The sequence below is a fragment of the Lissotriton helveticus genome, chromosome 1_1 (assembly GCF_964261635.1).
Source record: "Lissotriton helveticus chromosome 1_1, aLisHel1.1, whole genome shotgun sequence".
NCBI classification, from domain to species: domain Eukaryota; kingdom Metazoa; phylum Chordata; class Amphibia; order Caudata; family Salamandridae; genus Lissotriton; species Lissotriton helveticus.
In genome coordinates this window covers 631,614,620-631,640,533 of record NC_136057.1, presented here as the reverse complement: position 1 = coordinate 631,640,533, position 25,914 = coordinate 631,614,620, and the positions used below count along the sequence as shown (strand labels likewise).

Genomic DNA, 25,914 nt, shown 5'->3' with positions numbered 1-25,914 from the left:
ACTATAATTTCGGTCTATGCGCCTCCGAAACTCCAGGCGCGCACACTCAAAGCAATCGCATCCATTCTCATAGATACAGCGGATACCATACAAGTAGTGAGTGGCGACTTTAACAACGTCATGTGTGAAGCACAGGACCGTACAGGGACTGCGCGTAGAGGAGGGACACGTTCGGCTTTGCCACAGCAGATGACTGACATAGGACTCACTGACGTCTGGAGGTGGCTCCACCCTGCACAGGCAGCTTACTCGTTCTACTCAGGGGCACACAGGGTCTTTTCAAGGTTAGACTATATATTCACATCAAGACAGAACCTAACATCGGGTGACATGGCAGAATACAAAGCGTGGGGAATCTCGGACCACTTTCCACTATACGTTCAGTTGGGGCAGACGAGGGAGAAGGGGGGTGCTGAATGGCGTCTAGCGGCATGGGACCTTCAAACACCGGAAATACTAAGTGGCATCAGTGCTGACATTAGGGTGTATGTGGCGGAGAACGAGGGAACGGTCGACTCAGGGGTCACCTTCTGGGAGGCAATGAAGCCGGTTTTAAGGGACCGGATACAGAGCAGACTGGGGGAGGTACGACGGGCGCAACAGGCCGAGGTGACGGGCCTGGAATCGACTATCTTGGCCCTGGAGGCGGAGTACCAATCGCGGAAGGAGGCAGGGACCCTCAGACAACTGCTAGATACCCAAAGAAACTACAGGGAGATGGTCTCCGACGAGGCGAGGACCCAATCCTTGGCAACCCTCCACCGTCTATATGATGTGGGGGACAAGTCCGGCAAACTCCTGGCTTGGCTTAGCAGAAAGGAGCGGGCGGCAAGGTGGGTGGCTCAGATCAAATCGGCGGAGGGTAGACAGGTACACACGGATGAGGCCATAGCAGACGTATTTGCGTCGCACTATGAACACTTCTATGAGGCCAAAGACCTGGGTACGAGTGAGGACGCACTGCAATATATTGGATGCACGGAGGTGCCCGTACTGTCCTCCGAAGCATGCACGGCACTGGAGGCAGAGGTAACCCTGGAGGACATATCTGACGCCATAGCCACATTGAAACCGGGGAAAACACCCGGGCCGAATTGTTTCCCGGCGGAATTTTTCAAGCGGGCGACTGATCTATTAACACGACACTTAAAATCCCTCTTCCTGGAGGCATATCAGGTGGGGAGCTTGCCACCGGACCTCGCCCTGGCCACGATCGTCCCGATTTATAAGGAGGGCAAGCCGAAGGATGAGTGTGCCTCATACCGCCCCATCTCCCTCCTTAATATGGAGGTGAAGATCATGGCGACTATCCTAGCTAAACGCTTACGGTCAGTCATACCAGACCTCATACATATGGATCAGTCGGGGTTCCTGCCGGATAGGGCGACCAAGTTGAACCTCCGCCGCGCACACAAGTGGTTGCAAGAAGTCAAAGGGAGGAGTGAGCCCCATTGGTTCCTCTCCCTTGACGCAGAGAAAGCGTTCGACGCGGTACACTGGCCGTTTTTGATGGCGGCACTACAGAGGTTTGGCTTCGGCCCAAAGTTCCGGAAATGGGTTCAGCTCTTGTACACAGCGCCGAGGGCACGGGTTCGGGTGAATGGGAGGTTGTCTCGCGAATTCGAGATCGGAAGGGGCACACGCCAGGGCTGCCCACTGTCCCCCCTTCTGTTCACACTCACCATCAAAATTCTGGCGGCAAAGGTCAGACAGAACACAGGGATCTGTGGCTTCTCTTTGGAAGTCTCGGCGTCCCCACAAGAAAAAATATCGTTATACGCGGATGACGTGTTACTGTTCATCACTAACCCTGAAACCACAATCCCGGAGCTGTTCAGGGAGTTAGATGGCTATGGTGCGAGGGCGGGTCATACCATAAACTGCCACAAATCTGTCCTCTACGATCCGCAGGGTCTGGAGCGAGGGGGGTGCCTACCGGAGCAATTAGTCCATACCCCGGAGGGATTCCAGTACCTGGGTACATACATTACACTAGATAGGAAACTGTCCTTTAGCAGGAATATAGAACGGATTATGGACAGCGCAGTGGCGGATATGACCAGGTGGCGGCAGCTACCACTCACCCTACTGGGTCACGCGGCAATGTACAAGATGATTGTCCTCCCTAAGTTTCTATACGCGCTCCAAAACAAGTATTCCCCGCTCCCGGCTAAGACAGTAACCAAAATCCACGTGGACCTTCGTGCCTTTCTGTGGTTGGGGAAACAGCCGCGAGTGGCCCTGTCGACACTCCAGCGCCACCAATATAGCGGTGTCATCTCACTCCCCAATCTAGAGGCCTACTACTGGGCGGAACACCTAACACCAATTAATGATAGGTTACACGCACCAGCGGACCACCCGACTTATGCGTTGGAAAGGTTCAAAATGTCTACCAAAAACCTATTGTACTATCTCTACGGAGGGGCGGTGCGGGCGCCGCTTCCACCGGCTACGGTGATCACACTGAACGCCTGGACCAAGGCTACTGGGCGTATGGGGTGGGGAAAGAAGCCTACCCGACAGACGCCGCTGTGGCACTGTCAATGGTTGAGAGAACTCAGTAAGCTGCGCGGCTTCCGGAGGTGGGACGATATAGGCATCTCCACTGTTGGGGATGTGATTGCAAAGGGAGAGCTAAAGTCCTTTCAGGCGCTTAAGAACGAATTTGGGCTGCACAACACTCAATTCTTCAAATACACACAGTTGAGACCTGCATGGAGGGCCCAAAACATCACGCTCACGGAGATTCCGGAATATGCACCATTGGAGGGTAGGCTGCTTCAGGAGCAGATCATGGGCCAGGCGGTATCCCTCACATATAAAACCCTGACAAATAACATGTTAGGCGACTTGGCAGGGCTGAGGAGAGTGTGGGAGGCAGACGTGGGAGAAATGGAAGATCTGGACTGGGAGATCGTCCTCATGCACCCCCGGGAGGTGGCGATTAAATCGAGGCTACGCCTCATCCAGCTGAATGTGCTCCACAGAACCTATTTTGATAGGGTGCGACTCCTTAAAATGGGGAGAATAGAAGACCCGACCTACCTTAGATGCCGCCATCAGGGAGGAGACTTTTACCACACGATCTGGGCATGCGACATAATACAGACCTATTGGTTGCACATATTCACAGAGCTAGGTGAGGTCCTAGGAGTGACTTTGTCGCGTGACCCCAAACTGGCACTATTGGTCATGACAAACGAGGTGGACCTGCCACGCCCCCTGCTTATCTTTCTGGTACTCGCATTGGTGGTGGCAAAAAGGGACATTGCAAAGTACTGGGGGGCAGCGGAAATGCCTAATATAGAGGAGTGGAGGAGGGGCTTGGACTTATATATGGCCGCAGAAAGAGTGACCTATAAAGCCAGAGGCTGTCCCAAAAAGTTCAGGCGAGTATGGGCAAAATGGAGGCAATACCATGGATTGGAGAGTGGAGTAGAAGGGGGGGGGAGCCAGGGGGTGGGAGGGCCTAGAACACAGCGGATCTGTCAGAGGTCACAGTGTGGTCCGTGTAAGCACCGACTAATCGCGCTATAGAAGGTGGGTGACATGAGTCCTTGACTGGGATGATGTAAGGTCCGTGCTTGGGGGTGGGAGGGAGGCGAAGGGGTGTATGCTGCTTTTTGATGTATCTGTTTTTTGTTCATGTTGTAGATATAAATGGCAATTTAGAGTTGTGGAACTAAAAAAGTTGCGCAAACGGCTGACAGTGGCGGAATGTTGACGCCATGCTGGCTGATGACTATCTCTATGATTATACGTATTGATGCAACAATAAAAAAAAAATGTTTAAAAAAAACCTTGTCCTGATGAACAGTCAGAAAAGGAAGTGACGTGCTTGGAGCCCACTCACCCTGCGTGCAGAGGTGATGGCCACCAGAAAGGCAGTTTTCAAGGTTAGAAGCCAAGAGGATAGTTATGTAGCAGCTCAAAGGGAACACACATAAAATATGTAAGAACCAAGTTCACATCCCAACAGGGCATTACGAAGGGAACAGGAGGAAAAAGATGAGTAATGCCTTAAAGGAAGCGATTTACAACAGGGGACTTGGAAAAGAGAAGGCTAAACATTAGGTCTAAGAAAGGCTGAAATGGCAGGGAGTTAGTCCTTTAGAATGCCCAGAGCAGAGCCCTGCTGGGCCATAGAAAGGAGATCCAAGCCTTTGCTGTGCACCATGCCACAAATGTCTTCCATATGCAGGCATATACCATCTTAGTGGAAGGACGGCTAGCTGCCAAGATAACACCACAGACTTCAGGAGGCAGGTCAAACGACGTCAACTGCTGCCGCTCAATCTCCACGCAAGGAGGTGGAAGCTGGACAGGTTCGGGTGGAGGCCCGTCCCCTGTTGCTGCGACAGAAGAACCGCCCGAAGAGGCAGTCAGATCGTAGGATCGATGGCCATGTGTAGCAGCTTGGGATACCAGACTCTTCGTGCCCAATCCGGAGCCACAAGAATGACTTGGGCCCGGTCGCGCCTTATCTTCTTCAGCACTCTGGGCAAAAGTGGTATAGGTGGAAAGGCGTATAGAAGACCGCAACTCCACTTGCGACGAAAAGAGTCGATGATCGAGTGCCGCCTTGGAAATTCCAACGTGCAGAATTGCAGACATTGCGCGTTCTCTTCAGTGACTAATAGATCTAACTAAGGCTCTCACCACTGTTAAAGAGACCTTGCACCATCTCCGAGTTAAGAGGCCATTTGTGAACCATCATGCGCCTGCAGCTGAGTAGCTGAGTTTGTCCACCCTGACGTTCAGCAAACCTGCCAGGTGTTGAACCACTAGGGATAGGCCCTGATGCTCCAGCCATATCCAGAGGCAGAGGGCCTCTTCACATAGGGTCCACAAACCCACCCGCCTTGTATGATGCAGTACCACATGGCGGTGGTGTTGTTTGTGAACACCTGCACTACTCTTCCCCGGACAGAGGGAAGGTATGCTTTGAGTGCAAGACAAATCGCCCGAAGCTCCAGAAGGATGATGTGGAGCCAGGACTCCGCCGGAGACCAGAGGCCTCTGATCTCTGCTTCCCCCATGTGGTCGCCCTATTGCAGAAGTGATGCATCAGTCACCACTGTAAATTCTGGTTGGGGAAGGGAGAAGGATCTGCGGACGACCCAATCCTGGTTTGTTAGCCACCACTGCAATTGGTGTGCAGTGCCCTCCGAGACCTGGACGCAATCGTACAGGTTCCCCTGATGTTGTGCCCACTGGAACTTCAGGTCCCACTGCAGAGCTCACATATGCAATCTGGCATGGGACACCAGCAGGATGCCATCAGGCCCAGTAGTCCGAGGGTCATCCTGACCGCAACCAGAGATAGAGGCTGAAAGATCGGAATCATAGCCCGAATATCCCAGACTCTGTTAGACCCAAAACTGTGTTGTGTCCAGAACCGGTCCGATGAAAAGAAGCTTCTGAGAGGGAATCAGGTGAGACTTCCGCACGTTGATGGAGAACCCCAGCCAATGTAGGAGGCCGGCTGTAGTTTGGAGGTGGGAGACAACAGCCTGGAGCGAGCCGGCCTTCAACAGCCAGTCATCGAGATAGGGGGAAGACTGGAACCACTGATCTGCGCAGATGAGCTGCAACCACAGCCATCACTTTCGTGAACACCCGAGGGGCGCTGGTAAGGCCAAAGGGGAGCAAGGTAAATAAAGATTGTGTGGCCTACCATGAACCTCAGGTAACGTTACCATCCAGTCTCCAGGGTCGAGGTCAGACAGGACGTGAGCTGTTGTCAACATTTTGAATTTCCCCTTCAGGAGGAAGCTGTTGATGTTCCTGAGATCAAAGATAGGACGCAGGCCTTTGTCGTTCTTGGACACCGGAAAGTAGTGGGATTAACAACCATGACCTATTTCTGGGAAAGGAACTCGCTCAATGGCTCGCTTTGCCAAGAGTGGTGAAATTTCCTGCAGGAGAAGGGCCAGATGATCCTCCGACATGCAATGGTACTGAGGTGGTATGGCGTGAGGGTAGTCTCGAAGGGGAGGGAGTAGCCCCTTCGGACTATTTCAAAACCCACCTGTCCGATGTGATGGTTCACCAGTGGGGGAGGTGAAGGTGAATCCTGCCGCCCACTGGCGTTTAGTGGCTCTGAAAGGACGGACTAGGAGGGTTCGGAGGCTGCTGCAGAGGGGGCTGTCGTGGACTGGCCCGCCCGCTGGTCCCCAGTACCACGGCGGTGGTTCCGGCCGTGCAGTGGCTGAACAGCTTGCGCTGGCCTGTGGCTCTGGGCGAGACGTGGCGGGGAACCCCTTCCGTAGCCACGAAAGGGGCAAAAGGCAGACAACGCAGGGCGGGTGGTGGAGAAGCCCAAGGACCTGGCCTTAGCCAGAGAGTCCTTAAAGTGCTCCAAAGCGTTGTCTGCCTTGTCGTCGAATTGGCGACGGCCATCACAAGGCATGTCCATAAGAGTGGATTGGACATCCCTGAAAAACCACTCGACTCAACCAGCTGTAGGGTCGAAGGACTACCGACGTGGAAATCGTCCTGTCTAGTGAGTCAGCAGTATCTAGGCCACAGCGGATGGTAACCTTTGCTGCGTCTCCCTCTTCGGCAACAGCACAGGTGTACACAGACCAGGCGTCCTTCGGGCAGTGGGGAAGCACTTGCGCTACCGTATCCCACGTGGATCGGGTATAATGGCCCAACAGACATGTGGTGTTTACGGACTGCAGTCCCAAGCTGGAGGAAGAAAACATCTACTTCCCAAGATGGTCCAGCTTTTTGGATTCCCTATCAAGTGGTGTGTTAGGAAATGCGCCTTTGGAGGTAGAGCCTTGGACCACCAAACTCTCAGGGGTGGGGTGTTGGGAGAGGAAAGTGGGTCGCCCGGAGCTGGACGGTGGCGTCGGGTAATCATCTCATCTACAGGAGCGCCTGTGTTGGGCCTGGACCAGGTACCCAAAAGGATGTTGGTGAAGGCTTCATTAAACGGGAGAAGGGGCACTGCAGAGCTCGCTGCTGGTTGAAGCACTTCTGTCAGGAGGTTAGTCTTGACTGCCACTGTAGGTAGCTCAAAGCTGAGAGCCACAGTAGGAGGCGGCAACATGGCAAGGTCTGGTGAGGTATCCAAACCACTGGCTTCCCCAATTCCTCTCTCTGGTTCGTAGCCAAACTGGTCAGTCAGAGAGTCTCCAGACCCCCCCCAGTCCTCTCCTCACCCTCCTCTGGCTGCCAATGTGGTCTAAAAGAGCCAGGATAGAACAAGGGCACAAAAGAACCCGTCGGTGCCGGATATGGCGTTGGTCGACGCCTGTCCAGCTCCCTGTCTACATCGGGATAGAGGCCGGGGTCAGCGCCGGCTGGGGACACAACCAGCGTTGGCTGCAGACGTGGTGCCAGTGGAATCGGCGCTGGAGGAGGTGTAACAAGGTCGACTGGTGCCGATTCGGATCCAGGCCTGGATCCAAGGGGACTCCGCAATGCCAGGGCCGGAGCCGCTGACGTCGAAGGCCTAGGGCCCACAGCAGAGTCCGCGGACCCCAAGGCTCGCTGGCGTAGTCAGACTTCTCAAAGATGGCATGCATTCCTGTGTAAAATTGGCGAAGCTGGGCAGGGGTCACTTAGGGTCCCGGGAATGGGGGGAAGCCCGGAGTCAACCCTTCGGGCTCTGCATGTGGAGCCGTGGGAGGGGCACCGCCTGCATCCCTCGTCACGTCAGCCGATGAACGGGAAGAAGTCGAAGAGCGACAATGCTTCTTCGACAACTTTTTTTTTGTTTTTTTGTTTTACGAAAACAAGAACCAAAAGAAAACGTAACAGAATCAGGAACAATCGTACAGACATTCATGTACAATCCAAATCACAAACAGCCCCATATCAGTCTCCCTTAGGGCCACTCAAACTTCCAAGTCCCACCCAAGCACCCTGTTTCGTTGTAGAATCTCATGTTTCTTCCCCTCCTGGTTTGACTGGAAACAAACTAGCCGGTGTTCATATTTGGGGTTAAAGGAGGGGCCCCTAAGAGGTCCACTAACCTTCACCCAACCCCCCCATCGGACCCATAGTATGTTCTCCATTTGCCCCATACCCTGCAGAACTTTCTCGGGCAGCCTCTTGCCTTATAGGTGACTCTTTCAGCTGCCATATACATGTCCATTCCCGCCTTCCACTCTCGGAGCCAGTGCCGCTCCCCATGTTCGTGCTACATCCCGTTTCGCCTCCACCAGGGCCAGCATAGCGAAAATGAGCTGCGGGCGTCCCAAATCTACGTCTCCAGGTATGCCCAGCAGTATGAATTTAGGGTCTAGTTTCTAGGACTTTGCTCAATTCCCCAAACACCCTCCCCCAGTAGGTCTGCATTTCGGGGTATTCCCAGAGGGTATGATAGAAACCTCTTTGTTCATATCCACATTTCTGGCAACTAGGGTCACTAGCGTGGCGCATTCAGTGTAGTTGGGCCCTATCATAATAGACTCTGAGAAGTATCTTGTATTGAATAAGGCAGAGACGGGATTTAATGGCCACCTCTCGATGATGCATCAAGGCTGCTTCCCAGTCAATGTTTTAAAGTGTGCCTATGTTCGTTTCCCAGGCCTCCCCCAGCCTATCTGGTGCATTATTATTCAAGGTGCGGTATGTGAGCTAAACTGCCTTAGCAAGCAGCTGTTCCTATAGCAGACGTCCCTCTAGTGGGGCGTATCGCGGCAGCGAGGAGGATAAGGATCTCTCCGCCTGCCAGGCATGTTGTAATTGCGCATACTTAAAAAACTGGGATGCGTGCAATCCAAAATCGGTCTGCAACATGCGGAAACCTTTAAGTTTACCTTTGGCTACAATGTCCCCTATGGCAGATATGCCAATGGAGTCCCATCCCGTAAAGTCCTGCAGCTTATGGATTTAGTTTGATCAGGGACAGTACCAGAGAGGTGTCTGTTTAGTTGGTTTGCGATCCCATCCCAGAGCCTTCGACGCTCTATCCCACACTTCTAACGTGACTTGGGTGGCTTGGAGAAGTAGCCCCCTACACCGACCGCCATAGAGATAATACAGACAAATGCGGTTCGCCATGGTGCCCCTTTCCAGTCTATAGGTGGGATGGTCTGCCATGGCGTGTATCCAGTCATTCACCGGGGTTAGGTGTTCTGCCCAATAGTAGGCTTATACAGATTATGGCGTAGTGTCATCAGAGCGATCCTTGGTTGTTTCCCAAGCCATAGAACGGAGCGCAGTTCTGCATCCACGGCTCAGAAGGTTTGTCTTGGGAGGAGGAAGTACTCGTTCTGAAGGGCATAAGGGAAGCGAGGCAAGGGGATCATCTTGAGCATGGCAGCTCCGCCTAGAATTATGAGGGGTTAAGATTTCCATCGCTGTGCGTCCTCTACAAAATTGGTTAGTACCCGCTGTATATTTCTCTGGTAGGAGAACCTCCTATCTGTGGTGTGGTAAATCCCCAGGTAGGTGAACCCGGTGTGTGCTATCTGGAGGGTCCCAGGGAGAGTAGGCCAGACGTCCAGAGCACGTGGACTGTAGATGACCGACTTGTGCCAGTTGATGGTGTAACCTGAGTAGGTCCCGTATTTATCCATGACATCGAATAAGGCGGGAATCGTGCCGGGTAGGTGATGAAGAGCAAGATGTCATCCGCGTAGAGCGAGTTCTTTTCTTCCCCAGTATCTGCTGATGTAATTTGAAACCCCTGAATCTTCGGACACTGTCTGTTCATACAGGCCAATGTCTCGATTGTAAGGGAGAGAACAGTGGGGAGAGAGGACAGCCCTGTTGGCTGACCATTGACCTTAACCTGTGCCCTGGGGTCTCTATACAGGAGTCCCACCCTGTGCCGAAACCGGGGGCCAATGCTAAATTTGACCTGGGTAGCCTCTAGAAAGAGCCAATGTACCACGTCGAACGCCTTTTCCACATCCAATGACATGAGGAGATGTGGGTGTCCACGGTCCTGGACCTCCATAAACCAGTTATGGGTCCTTCGCAAGTTTAGCCGGGTCGCCCGTCCAGGCAGAAAACCCGTCTGGTCCACCACATCAGTGAGTACCTTACGGAGCCTCAAGGCAAGGATAGTCGCCAGTATTTTCACCCCCATATTGAGGAGGGATATGGGACGATGTGAAGCACAATCAGTGGGGGTTTCCCCTGTTTATGGATAGAAATTATCGTGGCAATGCACAGATCTAGGGGCAGAATGTCCTCCTGGGACGCATCTTGAAAAAGTTTCAACAGATGAGGGCTTAAAAGATCTGCGCACTTCTTACTTAAAATTCTGCAGTTATGGCCGTAGCCCGGGGTCTTCTCAGGACATAATCTGGTTATAGCCAGTTTGATTTTGTCTATCGTGATATCAGAATCTAGACCCTCTCTACCATCCTCGTCTAATAGCGGGGTCTGAATGTCCGCCAGGTAGTCTGTTATATCCAGGAGTGCCCGTAGGTTCGGGCTTTGTAAATGTGTTGGGAATAGGACGCGAACGTCTGTACTATCTGTGTATCGCGCATCTGAGTTATTCCCTGCGGATCCATCACGCTCGCCACCCATCGAGCCTCTTCCTCTCTACGGCTAAGCCATGCCAGGCGCTTGCCCGACTTGTTCCCCACATCGTAGAGCCTATCTAAAGTCGCCTTGGCCTGTGCCTTAGACGCTTGCGTGGCCAGCGCACTGTAATGATGCTGTGCATCCGTTAACTGTCTCAGAGCCTGAGGGTACCTCTGCGTGAGGTGCCGTCGTTCTAGGGTAAGAATTTGGGTTTCTAGTGCGGCAAGTTCCTCCTGAGCCTTCCTCTTTTCCCAGGCTATCAGATTCTGGGCACAATCCTGTAATACTTTTTTTATGCTTCCTAGATTATCACTCCGGACTGCACCGAACCCAGTATGTCTTCAAAGAAGGCTTTCGTGTTCGCGCGAAGGCCCAGGAGCACCTCCTTGTTCTGTAGGCCTCATGCCGACAATCTCCAGCCCCCCCCCCCGTCCAGTAAGGGCCCTCTCAAACATATAGGGGCGAGTGATCGGACATCCCCCGGGCCATGTACTCCGCCTCATAGATGTCCCGGATGGCGCCCTGTGGGAGGAACACATAATCAAGCCGCAAGTGGACCTTGTGGGCCCCAGAGTAGTACGAGTATCCTCGATCTCCTGGTGCAGGTGTCTCATACACCCACCAAACCCAGAGTGTCGGCAAGGCGTGCCAACTGTGTCATTGGGGGCGGGTGAACATGTTCGCCCGAGCGGTCCATAGGGACGTGCATTAAGTCGTTAAAGTCACCTCGGATGATGTGCGTCGATCCCGGTGTCCTCAGTAGTATGTCTGTCACCCCGTGTAGAGTCCTGGTCCGCAATTTTTGTGGGGCATAAACCCCATGTCCCTGTCACTCCCACATAGGTTTCCTGGGGGTCTATCAATGTACGTTTTACCATAAAGGGAGGCGACTTTTTAATCAGGAAGGTGACCCCGCGCAAGGAACCCACATTTCCTGCCTTTAAGATGGGTCATCTGCAGAAGCACCACATCCGGGAAGGGTGCGTTTTATGAAGGACAACACCAATCCCCATTTAATTTTATCACCCAGGCCGTTAACATTCCAGGTAAGCACCGTGAAGGGGCTATCATCCAAATCCATCATGTCAGGCTGAGATATAGTGGTGAGGCGTGGTAGCATGTGCAGTGAGATGATGCCTTAAATGGGGATTTTGGTGGAGAGTGTACGCTCTACCGAGTCTGTGACTGTACCTTAACAGAAGCATAATAAACCAAAAAAAACAATACAACAGGTTGAAACCCCTTACCCTAGTCACCCCACGCCACCTTCCCCTCCCCCAGTGTCACACCCTCTGCCAAACGGTCGAGGTTGCAAATAAGGGTGGTAGAGGTCTGTCGCCAGCCCAGCCCCAAACTCATGCTACAAGTTCAAACTCCTGCAGCGCCCCAAGAACCTCAAGAAACAAGCAAACCAAAGAAGGAGGGAGACAAAGCAAGGACGAAGAACGGATATCAGAAGGGGGTAGGGGGAGAACAGCACAGGGAGAAGAAAAGCAGGAAAGAGAAAAAGAGTGGGATGTCCAATGCCCAAGTCTGCAACCAGTCCTAGCCTGGAGCCTGCGATGGAACGTAGCTGTTCAGCTGCTCTGCAGCTCTGCAGGACCAGTAGATTGTGCCCCGGGGTAAAGGTCCAATCAACAAACTCCGCCGTATTTATTCTGAGGCTCATCATTCAGGACTGCGAGTTAGGGGGGCCCCCCTGTGATACCAGGGTGTTATCTCAGCTACCAAGGGATGTAGAGAGGGCTTGTCCTCTCCCTCCTCACCAGACGTACTGTCCCTATTATCTGTCTCTGTGCCAGGTTCACGGCGGGCAGGAAGGCGGAGGGTGTGCGAGTCTGCTGACAGGCCGGAATCTAAGGAGTGTCCACTCAGCAGTCATGCCCTGCCTCTGCCCATGTAGCATATGCCGTTGCCCCCTGTCTACGATCCCTCCGGTTTCTCCGGGGTCTCAGTGTTCTTTGGGAGTCAGAGGGCCTCCGATTGTTCCCTGCTGATGTCTGGCTGTGGCGCGACGGGGCCTCCAGCTGCTTCAGCATGGGCCGTTCCTCAATCCAGTGCCACGCCTCCTCCGGTGTTTGGAAGAAATGTGTCTTCCCCAGAAATAGGACCTTCAGTTTTACAGGAAATAGGAGCATGTACTGAATATTGTGCTCCCTAAGTTTCACCCTCATGGAGTCAAAAGTGTGCCTTTGCTTCTGGACCTCCCTGCTGTAGTCCGGGAAAATCATTCTACGGGTATTTTCGTGCCTTATCTCTCCAAGCTTCCTTGCCTCTTGAAGGATCATGTCCCTATCTAGGAAGTTCAGGAAACGGGCTATGATGGGATTCGGTTGCGCTCCGGGAGGAGGTTGCGCCAGATGTGCCCTGTGTTCCCTTTCTATGACAAAGCAGGCAGAGAATGTATCTGTCGGTAATGTGCGCTGGAGCCAGGAGTGAAGAAAGTCAGACATGTTTGTTCCCTCACTGCCTTCTATAAAACCCATAAAGCAAAGGTTCTTTCGCCTTGCCCTATTTTCCGCATCATCCACTCGCCACTTAAGGTCTTTGTTCGAGGACTGGACCTCCGCCATTCCTTTACGAAGATCCTGAAGGGAGAACTCTGCCTCGCCAAGCCTGGTCTCCGGTTCCGTGACACTGGCCATCAGTTTGCGTAGAACCTGCCTCAGGAGCATCACCTCCGTGCCACCTCCCCTATCTTTCCCTCCAGCGCTGTCCCGGAGGACTGGATCGCTGGCAGGAGGGTGTCTGTGTCGGCACGGGTGGTCGGCCACTCCTCTGGGTGGGTAATCACTTTTGTGTAACGGTCCATTTCGTGGTGGCTTTGGGTCCTTATCTTTGCCCATAGTCATTGATGCCGGCGCGGGTTGCAAGAGGCTCAGTGTCAAGGCCAGGACCAGGCACTCGAGCGGTGAAGGGGGTGCAGGCTCTCCACCAAACCGCCCCCCTCCCCCGTTAGACACTCCCCAGATGAGACTCCAGACCACTCAGCGCTGCAGCGTCCCTACCACGCGCCGGCCGGTGTCGCTCAGGCAGTATAGGCTCCATCCAGACTGTCAGAGCTTCACTATCACAACGGAGACTGAGATGTCAAAGCTGGTCAGGGCCATCCAGGCCCACCAGCACGTAGCTGCGGGCAGCCAAAAAAGGGAAGGGCTCCAACACAACGGGCACCGCACCCACGTCTTGCTCCTGGTGGCCTTCCCCGCCCCCCCCAATGACCGATCAGCGGGGGACGATGCGTCCCCTGCTCACACATGGCTGGCGATCCGATGCAGTAGGCCTGCATCATGCCGGCCTCAGCACCATTCCAAAGGGGATCAGAGGCATAGACTCAAGGTGTGGGGAGCTCACCACGGGGGCTGTCCGGGACTCCACTGCAGTCCGCAACACAGGGCCGATCTGCCAATCCAAGCTCCACATCAGCGGGCCCCAAGGGCGACACAGCTTCTCACAACCGCCCGGCTTACCTGTTATCACGGATCTGCGCCGCACCCGGCAGCCTCCAGCCCAATCCGCAGGCCCTGCAGCGGCAGGGCGCGTCTCCCACGTCTGGCCTGCAGCAGGAAGCCCCCCGTCCAGGGCGCCCCCGGCGAGATCAGGCAGGGTGGACCAAGGCCGGGGAATCCACTGCGGGGGCCCGGAAGCAGACAGTCCTCCCGATCGGCTCTCAGGGGCCCGCTTCTCAGTGATGCAGCTCCGGATCGGAGGGCTTGCCGGGCTGTCTCCGCCTCAGATCGTCGAAATTTTATCAAGGCGGGCGCAGTCAGTCATGGACCTGCAGCGGCGGCGCGGATGTCAGCAGCCCACTCAAAGTCCCTCAAATGTGCGGCCGTGGTGTCTGCATACCCTGGCTGTCAAATGCAGAGGGTGTCCGAGCCTACGGACTGCCGGATTCTTCTTCGGATGGAGCTTTCAGCAGGAGTATGGAGAAAGCACGTCCTACACTGCCATTTTGTTGGCCACGCCCCCGCCACCCTACAAGGTAAATGTTGGTGGTATATCTCTTCGACTTCTTTTTGTGCTTTGACTTACCTGACCCAGTGTGCGAAGACTTGGAAGAACTGTGATGATGACTCCGTGACCGGTCCCTCGACCTCCTACACGACCGGGACCTCTAACGGCGCAAAGCCGACTGCCGGGCCTCGAGAAGCTTTCAGGACCGCTCCCGCAAAGATTTCGGATTCATGCTCCAGGCAAAACAGGCACCACGGTGCGGATCCGTCACCGACATCAGTCGGCTACAGGAACTGCAAGCCTTGAAGCCGGGCATCCTTGACGTGCACCAGGAGTCGAAGACTCGAAAACAGTGTCAACAAAAGTCAGCAAAAAGTAAGTCAACAAGTGACTGGAGGTACCGCTCTCTCCGGATCTGCGATGGCTGGCGCGGAAAAAGAAAACTGACGTCAGCGCACACGGGCCCCGGCTATGTAGCTACCGCGACGTCATCCCGGCAACTACGATGCCAACGACGAACGCGGAGTTGACCAACGCTACATTTCAACGTGCGGGGGTACTGCTGACGAAAAACTTTCCAGATCCAGTCTGACGCCTGGGGGTAATTCTAAGGTAATGAATCTATAACTAACTGTTTCTGTCAGATGCCAGCACCAGCTGCGAGTGCGCACCGATATCTATAAATGACAATATTGTTGCTCAGGTGGTAATATTCTATGTTTATAACCAACAGTGAGGATCCTATGGTGCAGAAGCAGTTGGTAACAGGGAATTAGAAGGGAGAGCTGTGAATTAAGACTTTGAATTTATGATAGATAGCTGGAGGATGGTAGAAGGATACATTTTGGTAATATGACAGATTTTAGAAAAAATCTTTTCATTTTCACCAAACATGCAGGTGAACACAGGAAGCTCTGTGGAGATGTTATCTTCTAATGCATCTGTGAAAATGATTCTAATGAAATAGAAGCCAATTCGTTATCTGTGTGTAGGGAAGTGCACCTTGGATGGATTCATACGCCAATGATATATCCATGGCTTTGGATTTCTGAAGTCATTCTCAGTCATTCAGGGTCTTGGCTGAAACTGGTTTGCTGATGCTACAATCTCTGGCCTTATGAGGAGACGCACATTCTGTTAGGGTCATATCTGCAAACCCTGAAACATTTTGTGATATAAGCATCAAATACATTAGTATACATACTGTTATTAGAAGCAAAAGCAATTGAAACAGTAGTCAGTAAACATAATCGGATACAAAATGTGCAATCATAGGAAGGAGGGATAGAAGGGAAAGCTCATTGGAAGAGATTCCTCAGGACCGCTTGTCCAACTGCCGCTTCATCTCTTGTGGAAGAGTCCAAGCAGTAATGCTTGGTGAACATGTAGGCACTGCTCCATGTAGCTGCCCTACAAATGTCTTTGATAGGAAATCCAGCGAAGAGAGTCGTAGAGGACGAGACTGATCTCGTAGAGTGAGCTCGCACATATCATTCTAGCAGCTTACCCGCCGCCTGGTGGCAAAAATGAATAGCACTGGAAATCCAACGTGAGATTCCTTGTTTTGAAAGAGGAAAACCTTTTCAAGGAGCACTGTAAGCAACTAAGAGCTGTGAAGATTTCCTGAAACTTATTGTCCGTTCAAGATAACATTTTAGACATCTTTGGACATCCAAGGAATGCAGAGACATTTCTGCTGGAGAGGTAGGTCGAGGGAAAAGAGATTTTAGAACCACAGGTTCGTTCAAATGGAAATCCGAAGGGACCTTTGGAATGAATTTCGGATTTATCCTTAGGATCAGAGTGTCTTTTTTGAACTGTAAAAAAGGTTCCATAATGGTAAGAGCTTGCAGTTCCCCAACTCTTCTAGCCGACGTCAAGGCTAAAAGGAGAGCCACTTTCCATGATAGAAACTTTAGATCCGCTCTGTGAATAGGCTCAAATGGAGGTCTCATGAGATGAGCCAGAACCAGATTGAGCTGCCAGATTGGAGTGAGCTCGCACATATCATTCTAGCGGCTTACCCGCCGCCTGGTGGCAAAAATGAATAGCACTGGAAATCCAACGTGAGATTCCTTGTTTTGAAAGAGGAAAACCTTTTCAAGGAGCACTGTAAGCAACTAAGAGCTGTGAAGATTTCCTGAAACTTATTGTCCGTTCAAGATAACATTTTAGACATCTTTGGACATCCAAGGAATGCAGAGACATTTCTGCTGGAGAGGTAGGTCGAGGGAAAAGAGATTTTAGAACCACAGGTTCGTTCAAATGGAAATCCGAAGGGACCTTTGGAATGAATTTCGGATTTATCCTTAGGATCAGAGTGTCTTTTTTGAACTGTAAAAAAGGTTCCATAATGGTAAGAGCTTGCAGTTCCCCAACTCTTCTAGCCGACGTCAAGGCTAAAAGGAGGGCCACTTTCCATGATAGAAACTTTAGATCCGCTCTGTGAATAGGCTCAAATGGAGGTCTCATGAGATGAGCCAGAACCAGATTGAGCTGCCAGATTGGAGGCGGAGGCCAAACTGGAGGGAAAGCCCTGAAAAGACCTTTCAGGAATTGCTTGACAATCCTCGCGGACCAGAGAGAAGGACCTAAAACTGTCCACCTGAATCTAGAGATAGCCGCCAGGTGTACCTTGATAGAGGAATGTGCCAGGCCTGACTTAGCCAGAGAAAGAATGCAAGGCAATATCTGGTGAGAAGCAGAAGAGAACGAATGGAGATTCTGTTTGTGGCACCATAAGTAGAAACGTTTCCATTTCGCGTGATAGGTTTTATTCGATCTAGGTGAACGGGCTTGAGATAATATTTCTTTACACTCCTGAGGGATATTTAAACTCTGGAATTCCCGGTGCTCAGGAACCACGCTGTCAATTGGAGAGAGCTCGGGTCTGGATGCAACACTTGGCCCTGGGACATCGTCAATAGAGATGGAATGGGCCGCAGGTGAATTGGCTGATACCGAGAGCAGGAGAAGATCCGTGAACCAGAATTGGCGGGGCCACACTGGTGCGATCAAAATCATTCTGCAGGGTTCCATCTTGGGCTTCCTGATTAGCCTCGGAATCAGGGGAATTGGAGGAAAGGCGTAAACAAATGCGCCTGACCAGGCTATCAAAAGAGCATTCCCCAATGAGCCGCAATGGTGATCCCTGCTTACATAGAACTGGCATTTCCTGTTGTCTGGGACTGCGAATAGGTCTATGGACGGAGTGCCCCAACATGTGAAGACTTAGTCGAGAGTGTCTTGATCCAGGTCCTACTCGTGACAGACTGATTTCAGCCGATTCAGGGTATCCGCTGTCGTGTTGAGTGTACCTGGGAGAAGTTCTGCTGAGAGAGAAACTCAGTTGAGAATTGCCCATTCCCATATCTCTTGGGCCTCCCTTGAAAGAACTTGAGATCTTGTTCCGCCTTATTTGCTCACATAATGCATGACCGTCCTGTTGTCTGTACGAACCAGTACTGGGGAATTCCGAATTCTCGGAAGGAAAGCTTGCCTTTGTAAATGAATTGCCTTGAGCTCCAGAAGATTGATGTGGAAAGTACGCTGCTTGGGCATTCAATGACCGCTCACTTGTAGGCAGTGGCGGATCCTCCATGGGGGCGTTTGGGCGCCGCCCCACTGCTTTCTCGCCGTGCGAGAAGGCAGAGACAAATAGTAGAGAACTACCATTTGTTTCTGCCTTCTCGCACGGCGAGAAAGCAGAATTTCCTGTTTGGGAGAGAGTGGGAGGGGTTACTCGAGGGCAGGGGGAGTGGCTTTGCCACTGTTGTTAATACTGTTTGTTTGGACAGCCTGAGAGGCTGTCCAAACAGACAGTATTAACAACAGTAGGCAAGCCGCTCCCCCCGCCCTCGAGTAACCCCTCCCACTCTCCCTGCTCTCTGTATGCTGCAGCATACAGAGAGAAATGGCGTAAGTAGGGCAGCCGGCCGAACCAATCACAGAGCTGTGCTGTGGTAGAGGGGAGGGGAGGGAAGCTGCCTGCAGCCTTCCTGCTGCGTCACGACGAGTCGAGCACCATGGGAATTTCAAAAGGATGGCGCCGCGGGAGTCGGGACTTTAAGGCGGGAATCGGAGCCTAAGGTAAGTTAAGTTTGACTTAACGTTAACATGAGCATTTTGCTCGGCCTTCTCTAAAGTGCACATTCAAAGCGCCGGGCATTATTTCCTGGGAAATCTCACTTATTTTCATACATTGTTCATGCGCGAGCCGGGGAGGGAGCACGAGACACTCGATTATAAAGCTTGATGGATGGCGCACCGTCATATGGGCACTCTTTTTCACACTGACTATAATCGGGATGAGGCTGTGCCGTTTTCTACATATTTATAGATTTGCTGAATTTGCCACATACACCATCATCTGCGGCATATTCTGCTGATTTGAAAAACGCATTTTGTTTAGCGCTGAAACAGATCAAAGGTTAGTAATATTGCATCGATCTGTGTTGCCGAGCAGTAGAAGACCGTCAGATCTGCTCTCTGCACCATGCCTTGCTGTATAATTTAAAAAAGAAACAAGCCGTTGTGGTGGAGATATTCAACTTGCAGGATAGTTTCTGAAATCTAATTAAGGGAAGCAGATTGCTCGACATGTGTGAACCAGCAAGCAATACAAACACACACAGCAAGGTGAGAAACTGCAGAGGCGCGCCGGGGTAATTACGGACTACCCAGCGATAGGGATGGGCTGTTTTATATGCACAATCACAAACCATGGCAGGGTTTTAGTGTGTGTTTTTCTATTGTATATGAAAGTGTGCATTAGAGATGGGTGTGGAACCAGGACCAGTGAAACAATTCGAATTATACACGACATCTTGGTCTCATTAAATGCAACACAATAACGTTTTTGCAATGCTCTTCTGTTATAGCAGTGTACAACAAGCACGCACCCATGTCACCTGCTGTGTCGATTTGAAAGATATGATCCCCATAGACAATAACGTTACTTTCTATTTTCCCAAAGGTGTTTGTTTCATTTTACTTTTAGTTTCGAACAGTTATTTGGAGCAGTGCTGTTCTGTGTTTGCTTTTGACTTTCTTCAAGTTGGCAATATTCGAATTGATATTCACTAGGAGCTGACCCATTTCTCCTCCTTCATTATTCTCCACTGTACCGTGACCCTTCTGCTCAACAGTGCTATCCATCACCTTGTCAGTCATCTCTGTTTCCACTCATCATTCCATCTCCCTCCCTGGACCCTGCAATACTTGACATATCATACTGATTACCTGAGGGAAATCTATGTATTCTGCTTGCCACTTCCGACACCACAATGGTTACGTTTGTACATCTTCTCCAGTGGTCTGTGGCGTTGACCCACTAATGCACATGGCCCCAAAGTGTCAATAAGTCATTGCTTTTGTCAGAGAGATCCTTTTGTTACTTGCAGTTTGTAAGTTAAAATGCTAACATAGAACAGTGAGCTATTAACTGTCATCTAAGAGCTGTATGCAAACAGTAAGGTAAAAATTAGAGCGTTATGTTTTTGTACCCAAGTCTTTGCTTTATTATCCTAATATTTCACAAATAATTTGTTATATTTTAATTTAACCTTACTGCTTTCTCAAATTTGCTTGAAAATTCACCATTTGTCCACTCTTTTTTCTAAGAGTTTGGGCTCACTCGCTACGGTGCTCTATGAAATTCATTTTTCGCCGCACCACTAACAAATGTCACCAGCCGCCACTGCTTGTAGGTCTTGTAAAACAGCTTCCCAGCCCTCCAGCGAGGCATCCGTGGTCTGAACCAAGGGAGATGGAGCAATCTTGAAAGTGAGACCTTTGAGTTATTGTCTTTGTCCGACTACCAATCGGCCGCCTTTCTCATGAGAGGTGTGGCCATTATCGTGTCGTCGAATGAGCCTTCCGCTTGGCGCCATTGCATGTCTAGCTGCTCCTGAAACAGGCACATACGTAGTCTGCAATGCGGAATTAAGGGTATGCAAGATGAAATCGATCCTAGGAGCAATTTGTACAGACGGACCGATAGAGACCATCTCCTTCGCAATTGACGAGCCGAGAGAATGAGCTTTCTTTGTCTTTTCTCCGATGAGAAAGCCTTGCAGCATCTTGTATCCAGAATCGAACCTAGGAATTTGGCCGACCTGGATGGGAGAAGGACCGATTTGTTCCTGTTGAGTTGTAGACCCAGATGCTCGAAAAGTTGAATGCAACTACTGACTGCTCTTGTAGTTGCTTGAGAAGATGGACGTTTTATCAAGCAATTGTCTAGGTAGGGAAAGACTTCTAGAGATTGTTTTCTGAGAAACGCTGCCACCGGGGATAAAACATTCATGAAAATCCGAGGAGCGAATCCGAGACCGAAAGGCAGGACTTTGAACTGAAAATGGCTCTTGGCTACTGTGAAGCGTAAGAATCGCCTGTGAGCTTGGTGGATCGGTACGTGAAAATATGCGTCCTCGAGATCCAGAGTTGCCATGTAATCTCCTGGGTTGAGAAGGCGCAAATTATCGTTAAGTGATACCATCCGGAATGACAGTTTTATGAGATAGGTGTTGAGCTGCCTCAGGTCTAAAATGGGGCACCATTTGTCCTCCGTCTTGCGAACCAGGAAAAACCTGGAATAGAACCCTTCTCCTCTTTGAGATAGATGCACAGGGTCTATTGCTCCCTTGAAGAGCAGTTGGTTGGCTTCTAGACGTAGAAGCTGTAGAGGTTTTGATTCTGTGGCGCGAGGGGCTCTGGAAGGTGGGAGGTGTTGGAATTCCAACGTGTGGCCAAATTGTATGATATTGAGGACCCACCAATCTGATGTTTTGATCTTCCAGCTGCGCAGACAGTGTGAAATCCTGTCCCCTACTGATGTTACCAGGGGTGGAGGAACAGCAGACAGAGCCAAGAGGCCGTTATTGACGTTTGGAAGAATCTCTCCCTTGACGCCCTTGTCGACCTCTTGCAGGTTGGCGAGAGAAAGACGCCGACTGGCCCTGGCGTTGAGAGTATTGAGGCTTGTAAGTCTGCGAAGATTGCGAATAGGAGGAGTAGCGTTGTTGGTATCCTCCTCTGTAATTTGAAAAACCTTTACCGTTTGCCCCTCGGAAAGGTACCTTGCGATATTGCAACGTGCCTAAGGACCTAGCTGTTTCCGTGTCCTTCTTGATGTCCTGTAAGGCGTCATCTATAAGCTTACCAAAAAGCATGTCACCATCAAATGGCAAATCCAAAATGTTATTCTGTACTTCAGGGCGAAACCAGGTAGCCCGCAGCCAACCTTGCCTCCTCAGGACAGCTGAGCCTGCCAAGGCGCGTTAAACAGTTGTGGCAATGTCCATGGCACAATCAATAATCTCGGAGGAAGATCTCTCTCCCTCTTCCAGGATTTACTTTGCATCTGCTTTGGCAGTATCCGGTAGCTGATCAACGAAAGGAGACAAATCGCACCACATTTGGCGATCATATTGTCCCAAAATTGCCAGTGCATTGGAGGCTCGAACCAGGAGGCTGGACATAGAAGAGAATCTCTTGCCCACCTTGTCAAGGCGCCTGCCTTCTCTATCCGGCGGTGAGGCAAGAGGAGCCGATGGGTTCTTTCACTTTCTTTGAGCCGCCTGGGAGATTACGGAGTCCGGCATTAGTTTGCCAACCAGGCAAGCAGGACTACCATCAGGAGCCTTATATATTTTCTCCAGGCGCGGTAGAACAGGAATAACAGTAGCTGGAGATTGCATAACCTTCGTACCTTCACTCCATATATGCTCTATGATGGGAATAGAGTGTATGGATTTCCTATACGGCTCTTTAAAATATCTTATAGAAAGCAATCTGATCGAACAACCAGAATGGGAAGACCAAATCTTTTTGAAGCTCTCTCCATAGGATTATGGAAACCTCGGATGTCTGCTGGAGGAGAATCCACAGGATCCGGTACAGGTGAAGCGGGACCTGGTATAATAGTCATCCCATTCTCTATCCGGGTTTGGGACCTCTCCTACATTCTAGTCATTCCCGAGGAATCATCGTCATCATCATAATATACATTACCCTGCCCCTTGGCGATATTTTATCGTTCCTCCAAAGGTTCCGGCTCTGGTGGTTGAACCGTAGAAGTCGAAGGAGGAGGCAGTGGCAGATGCTCTGGTGGTTGAACCGTAGAAGTCGAAGGAGGAGGCAGTGGCAGATGCTCTGGTGGTTGAACCGTAGAAGTCGAAGGAGGAGGCAGTGGCGGAGGTGGATGCATTGATTCAGAGGGTTGGGATGGAAATCTCCTATAATCCATTAACATGATCTGTAAGTCACTTATTAGGAAAAAAGGCATAGAAACTATACCCGGATGAGACTGTTCTTGAGGCCTCTCCAGAGGAGGGGGTTGCCGCTGTTCATCATTATAGTCATCAGAATCTGAGTCCTGGTATTTCACCTGGAACTGAGAAGGACTATATGCATCGCCATAAGGACTATCTTCCTCATCAGAGTAGTCTTTATCTAAAAGTAATACCGGAGGCAAAGGCGTCACCCTTCCTGCAGATGTCATCTCCGGTGTAATTTGCTGTTTTCTAATTGAAATCTTAATTTTTTGACAGTCGACGGAGTCGTCGACGACAGTCGTCATCGATGGAATAGTCATCAACTAAAGCATAGTCGACGGAGAAAGGATCATCATCGACGATGGAGAAATCGTCAACGGCATGGTCGACGAGCTCGTCAGTATCATGGTAGCAGTCGTCATCGCCATCGTCGACACCACCGTCGGCGTCCTCTTCGTCAACGTTGAGGTTATTAATATCGTCGACGACACTGAGACGGGACCCTGCGTCGTAGACGTCATCATCGAAGCTGTAGTCGTCGAAGCACTCGACAACGGGACCGTCGACGGAGCCATAGTCGACGCCTGATGCCCTTTAGAAACTGTCGTCGACGTAGCTGATGAAGTCATCATCGACAAACGGGTTTTCTTGTCTGATTTTCCTTCCTGAGGTAAAGATGCTGTTTTTTTAAAACCTTTAGTCTTCTCAGATGGTGGAGACACAACAGAAGGTACTTGAGTCACCTTCTGTGTAGAAACTACCTCAGTCACAAGTCCCCCCTTCTCCTTTGCACCTCGTGAGGAGATTTTCCGGGACTGGGCCTACGAGACCTATCAGAGGTCTTTTGAGAGGCCTTAGCAGGAGGTTCAGTTGATGTTAAAGGGGAAGACTACCCCTCTTCTTACATCTCCTTGATGAAGAAGCTGATGAGGAATCCTCGCTGTCACTAGAAATCACCTGCTTCCGTGACTTCATCTTCTGTAGCCAAGTCAAAAGTCTTCTTTCCCTGTCTCTCAGTGTCTTGGTGGAGAAGGTTCTGCAGATTTTACAATCAGTGGCTTTGTGCGCCGGGTACAAGCAATAAATACAATCCTTATGCTTGTCCTCCACATAAAGCCTTTTCTTAGAACAGGTAGAACAGTCCTTAAAGCCTCCTTCTCTTTATCTGACATCTTGAAGAAAAAGTAGCTGAAATCCAAAGTTGAAGAGAAAACTGAGCAGGGCACAGAGGAGACTCCCGTAGCACAACGTGCGATAGAAAATCTGAGGCTCTGAGGCTCTCTCAGGAAGGTTCTATGGGGTGAGGCTAATCTGATTGGTTGTTGCAAGTTTTTGGTCTCTTTTACAAAAAGAAGTGGATATGCTACAAAATGAGATGAGGCCTAGGTCTTTCTTTCTCCTTTGTACCTACTGCTATAGTATTTTTTATTTACTGAGGCTCCGATTCCGATGAGGGGGAATGATACAAGCTATGGGAATCTATGAAAGTTCCAATACTGGGGCAAACATAATTATGAGACACTCGAACATCCTGAATACGGATTGTATGAACCAGGCATGTCTGTGGTTTGCATTTAAGAGAACACATAAGCTGAAAGATCAATTGGTACAAACCAGACCTAAATCCAAAAGAGATCAAACACAACTGATCTTTATGGACGCTACTCCAAGTGACTTCAAATTACTCATACGGATCCTGCTGAGTGTGTCCCCTCACCACACACACCAAAAAATGATGCTGGGAAATAACTTTGTATGGACACAAAGATAACACACCAACTGCAACACCAAAAACTGTGTGTACCTCATCAACTGCCGGTCCTGCCTCTACTATGTAGGCATGACCACTAGAAAAATCAAGATCAGGTTTGGGGAACCATCTGCTGATCACACAATGCTAACAGAATGTACAATCATTTTAACAAACTAAAACACACACCGAATGACCTACGATGGACAGTCCTGGAAGCAAACCCAGCATGGGATACAACTTTGCTGTTCAGGAGAGAGCAGTGTTGGGTTTTCCACCTTCGCACACACAAACAAGGCCTAAACGATGATTCCCTGGATTGAACTGTGACAATGCACGATTACTCTCAGCGAACTCCAGTGCAGATACCATCACTCAGTACTACTCATGAACTGCATTGTCAGAAGCCCAGGACCAATACTTCCTCCTTTTCTCTTTTTTACTTTTTCAGTCTGATCCACCAGAAAAAATAATATGTATGACTACCATGGTGTGGAATCAGTTGTGATTTTGATGAAGAAACGTGACCATCCATACTCATTTGGGCGAGCCTTCTATCTAAATACTTGGTTCAATCATCGATGATGGACCAGGAAAGATATGCATTCTTCAGAGTGAGGATAATAATATACACATTACACACTAATGGGTATCATTGATCCCCACTGGCTTAGACAGTGGATGCAATCTGGCTGCTGCGAATGCTAACCTCTTCTCTTTTGTTCCCACCAGCTTGCCTCTGCCTCGACCAATAGAGCATAGTTGCCCACCTTACCGGTAAGGTGATACATACTGGGCTAATGGGACTCACACAAATGCATGCCATACCGTTTTTTCGATAAATGCACCAGATCACTTTTGTTACGCACAGATATTTAACACGTTGACAGGTCCCGATAACAAATGTGAACATGTATGAACGATACTACATACTATCAAAGGTGGATGTTTTTATTGCCTTCTATTACGGTCATGTCTATTCTCTAAGACAATATTCATGAGTACAACTGACAAACTACTATTGAGCCAACTATAGGGATGTTGGAAAGAAACACAAGGAAACAAAACCTGGGCACATATGAATCTACCCATGGAGACCCAATACTGGTATATAAGGATGTATTTACCAGATACACAATACCGGAAACGGAATATACTGATTCTGATTATTATTATTTCCTTTTTATTTCCCCTTTTTCTTTCTAGGTGTGGTGATTTCTGTAACCAGACTATGCATGTACCACCCACATAGGGGGAACCTAGCATGCCAATATAAAGTGGGTAAGTTATTTGAGCCTTGCCTTTGGTCCTGAAGTAGCGCTGCTTAGCTTGTATAGCCACGAGAGGCGCGAAACATGTTGACCCAAACTAAATTACACTAGCTACTTATGCACATCATTGACCCTTGAAGTAGCACTCACAATCTTT

General features: G+C 50.4%; 1 protein-coding gene across 10 annotated transcripts in view; it reads right to left on the bottom strand.

Annotated features, from left to right (window-relative positions):
• Window positions 1–25,914, bottom strand: part of UPF2 (UPF2 regulator of nonsense mediated mRNA decay) — a 1,696,571-nt gene that overhangs the window by 1,425,480 nt on the left and 245,177 nt on the right. The gene's annotated exons all lie outside the window — the stretch shown is intronic.